A 6000-nucleotide genomic window follows, 5' to 3' on the forward strand; every position below is an offset into this window, starting at 1 on the left:
CATGGGTGCCATCATATCTTCTGATCCTTTTTGACTCATGGTCAGTAAGCGACTTTTGTTCTATGATTTGAGTAGTTTCATGCCATGCCTTTATATGCTATGATCTGATCCTGTAGCATGTTGTTTGCTTGCTCTAAACATTGCTTCCTGATGTTATTCCTGGCATGTTAGTATTTTCACTAAGTATGTGATGCTGATATCTTTTGCACTTTTGCCATGCTTGTTTGAACCTGCTCTTGTGTGATTTAGTCGTAGCTCAGTGTTCATCTTTTGTCAAGCATCTTGAGTATATCACTGCCATGTGCTTTGTTGTTATGTTGGAGTGCAGTAGCTTAGTTTCTTGTTGCATTCTAGGTGGCATTGTGCTGTTAATCGCAGAATTGTGCCATTTTTGTTTTGCTTGCCATTTGCAAACCGTCCATCCGATTCCAGTGATCTTTATATCGATTTCGACCGAAATCAACTCATCTTTCCAGAGGCGCACTTGGTTTTCCAAGTTGATTCTTGGTTCAATCTTTCCTTTTCATAGCACGCATATGCATTGCATATCACATCCCGCATGTCATGCCATGTTTTGCATCATGTTGCTTGCGCATTGCACCATGATTTATTGTTGGTCCTTTCTATTGTGTTCTTGCTTTGGGTAGAGCCGGGAGACGAGTTCGTGATCGAGAAACCCGTTGAGTACGCTTACGAGGATCAAGCTTTCGTCAACTTTGAGAACTTTGCAGGCAAGATGACCATACCATCGAAATCACTTCTATCTTTGCTTGCTAGTTGTTCGCTCTATTGCTATGCCGCGATGCCTACCACTTGCTATATCATGCCTCCCATATTGCCATGACAAGCCTCTAACCCACCTTTCCTAGCAAACCATTGTTTGGCTATGTTACCGCTTTGCCCAGCCCCTCTTATAGCGTTGCTAGTTATAGGTGAAGATGGAGTTTGTTCCATGTTGGAACATGGATATTGTTGGGATATCATTATTATATCTTGTTTACTTTAATGCATCTATATACTTGGTAAAGGGTGGAAGGCTCGGCCTTATGCCTAGTGTTTTGTTCCACTCTTGCCGCCCTAGTTTCCGTCATACCGGTGTTATGTTCCTTGATTTTGCGTTCCTTATGCGGTTGGGTGTTATGGGAACCCCTTGACAGTTCGCTTTGAATAAAACTCCTCCAGCAAGGCCCAACCTTGGTTTTACATTTGCCTCACCTAGCCTTTTTTCCCTTGGGTTTCCGGAGCCCGAGGGTCATCTTTATTTTAACCCCCCCGGGCCAGTGCTTCTTTAAGTGTTGGTCCAACCTGAGCCATGTCCAGCGCCCCCTGGGCAACCAGGGTCTATGCCAACCCGACGTCTGGCTCATCCGGTGTGCCCTGAGAACGAGATATGTGCATCTCCTATCGGGATTTGTCGGCACATCCGGGCGGCTTTGCTGGTCTTGTTTTACCATTATCGAAATGTCTTGTAACCGGGATTCCGAGTCTGATCGGGTCTTCCTGGGAGAAGGAATATCCTTCGTTGACCGTGAGAGCTTGTGATGGGCTAAGTTGGGACACCCCTGCAGGGTTTTGAACTTTCGAAAGCCGTGCCCGCGTTTATGGGCAGATGGGAATTTGTTAATGTCCGGTTGTAGAAAACATGAAACTTAACTTAATTAAAATGAATCAACCGCGTGTGTAGTCGTGATGGTCTCTTTGCGGCGGAGTCCGGGAAGTGAACACGGTTCTTGTGTTATGCTTGAACGTAAGTAGCTTCAGGACCACTTCTTGATCACTTATAGCTTCTCGAACGTGCGTTGCTTCTCTTCTCGCTCTCTTTTGCGTATGTTAGCCACCATATATGCTTAGTGCTTGCTGCAGCTCCACCTCACTACCCTTTCCTACCCATAAGCTTAAACAGTCTTGATCTCGCGGGTGTGAGATTGCTGAGTCCTCGTGACTCACAGATACTTCCAAACAGTTGCAGGTGCCGATGATACCAGTGCAGGTGATGCAACTGAGCTCAAGCGGGAGCTCGATGAAGATCTTGATCGTTGTCTTGTTTCGTTTCCGGTTGCTCAATAGTGGAGCCCAGTTGGGGCAATCGGGGATCTAGCATTTGGGGTGGTCTTCTTTTATTTTGGTTCCGTAGTCGGACCTTGATTGTATTTCTGGATGATGTATGTTTAACTTGTAATTGTGTGAAGTGGCGATTGTAAGCCAACTCTTTATCCCTTTCTTATTCAGTACATGGGATGTGTAAAGATTACCCCTCTTGCGACATGCCTACCATGCGGTTATGCCTCTAAGTCGTGCTCCGACACGGGGGAGATATAGCCGCATCGTGGGTGTTACAAATGATCAGTTCCTCCAGTATCGACTAATCTTTGACAGACGATGCACCTATCACGTCGCTCTCCCTGCTCCTGCTTTCTTTGACTCTCGGGCAAAAGGGAGATATGTTATAACCAGGGAGGAGGCGGACGAGTATAAGAGGAGGACGGTGACGGCCTGTCTCCAAGCGGCAGCTCATGAGGCAATAGCTGCGGCACCTCAGTACAACCCCAGCTACAACTTTGGATAACCGCCAGGCCAGCCGTGGCCATAGACCAACTTAGGCCAAAATCCTAAGCTTGGGGGAGTACGTATTTCTCACCGACATTACATTCATGTTCACACACTCATTCCTAGTTGTCGATGCTCATACTTTTTCATTGTATCATCCATGCTAGTTTATTTTCCTTTTTATGCTTTCTTCTTGTGTGTTTAATAAACCTTAATTAAAACAAAAAATATAGTTATAGCCTTTAATTAGTTTACTTCCATGCTTGTAGTAGTAATTAAAAAGAAAACCCAAAAAGATTTCTCGTTCTTCTTTTGCTTGTTGGGAGCTTTCCCGTGTAAATAGTTTTATTTCTTTTCTTTGGGGGTCAAGAGGAGAAGACCATAATTAAAATGTTAAAGTGGCTCTTATATGCATTTTATTGATTGATCTGACAAAGAGCCCATATTACCTTGTCTTCTCTCTTGAATTGAATGCTTGCAGATTCCAGCTTAGTCCAATGCACGTGGACTATTATTATTATTCACATCGTTCGGTCGTGCAAGTGAAAGGCAATAATGATGATTATATGATGAACTTATTGAGATGAGAAAAGCTGGTATGAACTCGACCTCTCTTGTTTTTGTAAATATGATTAGTTCATCGTTCCTGATTCAGCCTATTATGAATAAACATGTTTGCAATGACAATTAGAGATTATAGTTGCTTATGCCATTCTTAATTAGCTAGGAGCTTATAATGGTTTACCTTGCATGCCAACATGCTATTAAAATGGTTGTGATGTGGTATGATAGGGTGGTATCCTCTTTTGAATGATTCGAGTGGCTTGACTTGGCACATGTTCACGCATGTAGTTGAAACAAAATCAACATAGCCTCTACGATATTTATGTTCATGGTGCATTATATCCTACTCATGCTTGCATTCGGTGTTGATTAATTTTAATGCATGTTCATGACTGTTGTTGCTCTCTAGCTGGTCGCTTCCCAGTCTTAGCCTTCACATGTACTAAGCGGGAATACTGCTTGTGCATCCAATTCCATAAACCCCAAAGTTATTCCATATGAGTCCACCATGCCTACCTACATACGGTATCTACCTACCGTTCCAAGTAAATTTGTATGTGCCAAACTCTAAACCTTCAAATAAACATTCTGTTTTATATGCTCGAATAGCTCATGTATCAACTAGGGTTGTCCGTATCTTCCATGTTAGGCGGGTTATTCTCAAGAGGAGTGGACTCCGCTCCTCACTCACGAGAAAATGGCTGGTCACCGGGAAGCCCAGTCCCATGCTTTATGCAAATCAAATCAAAATAACTGCAAACAAAACTTCCCGGGACTGTTGTTAGTTGGAGGCACTCGTTGTTTCAAGCAAGCCATGGATTGATGCTTGTTGGTGGAGGGGAGGTATAAACTTTACCATTCTGTTTGGGAACCACCTATAATGTGTGCATCATGGAAGATATCGCCATCTCTTGGTTGTTATGTTGACAATGAAATTATACCGCTCAAAATATTATTTGTATCTACTTCAAAACCGAGCTCTGGCACCTCTACAAATCCCTGCTTCCCTCTGTGAAGGGCCTATCTATTTACTTTTATGTTGAGTCATCATCCTCTTATTAAAAACCAGCAGTTGGAGAGCACCGCTGTCATTTGCATTCATTACTATTAGTTTACATTGAGTATGACTTGACTGGATCTCTTTTACCATGAATTACAATGTCTAGTCAGTCCTTGATCTTTAAAGGTGCTCTGCATTTATGTTTTGCGGTCTCAGAAAGGGCTAGTAAGATACCATCTTGTTATATCAGATCATGATTGTTTTGAGAAATTGTTGTCATCCAAGATTTATTATTATTGCTCTCTATTTGATTATGCCATTGATATGAGTAAACATGAGACCTAAATGTTATCATGAATATGGTTAGTTCATAATCTTTGCTGAAAACTTGAATGCTGGCTTTACATACTTACAACAACAAGAGCAAACAGAGTTTGTAAAAGTTCTTCTTTATCACTTTCAGTTTATCAACTGAATTGCTTGAGGACAAGCAAAGGTTTAAGCTTGGGGGAGTTGATACGTCTCCGTCGTATCTACTTTTCCAAACACTTTTGCCATTGTTTTGGACTCTAACTTGCATGATTTGAATGGAACTAACCCAGACTAACGCTGTTTTCAGCAGAATTGCCATGGTGTTATTTTTGTGCAGACATAAAAGTTCTCAGAATGACCTGAAAATAAACGGAGAATTATTTTGGAATATATAATAAATACTGGAAGGAATATCCACGTCAAGGGGGCCTCCACCTGTCCACGAGGGTGGGGGTGCACCCTACCTCCCTGGGCGCGCCCCCCTGCCTTGTGGGCCCCCTGACGCTCCACCGAACTCAACCTTGACTCCATATATTCACTTTCGGGGAGAAAAAAACGAGAGAGAAGGATTCATCGCGTTTTACGATACGGAGCCGCCGCCAAGCCCTAAACTCTCTCTGGAGGGCTGATCTGGAGTCCGTTCGGGGCTCCGGAGAGGGGAATCCGTCGCCATCGTCATCATCAACCTTCCTCCATCACCAATTTCATGATGCTCACCGCAGTGCGTGAGTAATTCCATCGTAGGCTTGCTGGACGGTGATGGGTTGGATGAGATTTATCATGTAATCGAGTTAGTTTTGTTAGGGTTTGATCCCTAGTATCCACTATGTTCTGAGATTGATGTTGGTATGACTTTGCTATGCTTAATGCTTGTCACTAGGGCCCGAGTGCCATGATTTCAGATCTGAACCTATTATGTTTTCATCAATATATGAGAGTTCTTAATCCTATCTTGCAAGTCTATAGTCACCTATTATATGTTATGATCCGCTAAACCCCAAAGTGACAATAATCGGGATACTTACCGGTGATGACCGTAGTTTGAGGAGTTCATGTATTCACTATGTGTTAATGCTTTGTTCCGGTACTCTATTAAAAGGAGGCCTTAATATCCCTTAGTTTCCAATAGGACCCTGCTGCCATGGGAGGGTAGGACAAAAGATGTCATGCAAGTTCTTTTCCATAAGCACATATGACTATATTCGGAATACATGCCTACATTAGATTGATGAATTGGAGCTAGTTCTGTGTCACCCTAGGTTATGACTGTTACATGATGAACCGCATCCGGCATAATTCTCCATCACCTATCCAATGCCTACGAGCTTTCCATATATTGTTCTTCGCTTATTTACTTTTCCGTTTCTACTGTTATCATCACTATAAAACATCAAAAATATTACTTTTGCTACCGTTACTTCTGCTAGCGTTACCACTACTATCATATTACTTTGCTACTAAACACTTTGCTGCGGATATTAAGTTTCCAGGTGTGGTTGAATTGAGAACTCAGCTGCTAATACTTGAGAATATTCTTTGGCTCCCCTTGTGTCGAATCAATAAATTTGGGTTGAATA

The sequence above is a fragment of the Triticum urartu genome, chromosome 4 (genome assembly GCF_003073215.2).
Source record: "Triticum urartu cultivar G1812 chromosome 4, Tu2.1, whole genome shotgun sequence".
In the NCBI taxonomy this organism is placed as follows: Eukaryota; Viridiplantae; Streptophyta; class Magnoliopsida; order Poales; family Poaceae; genus Triticum; species Triticum urartu.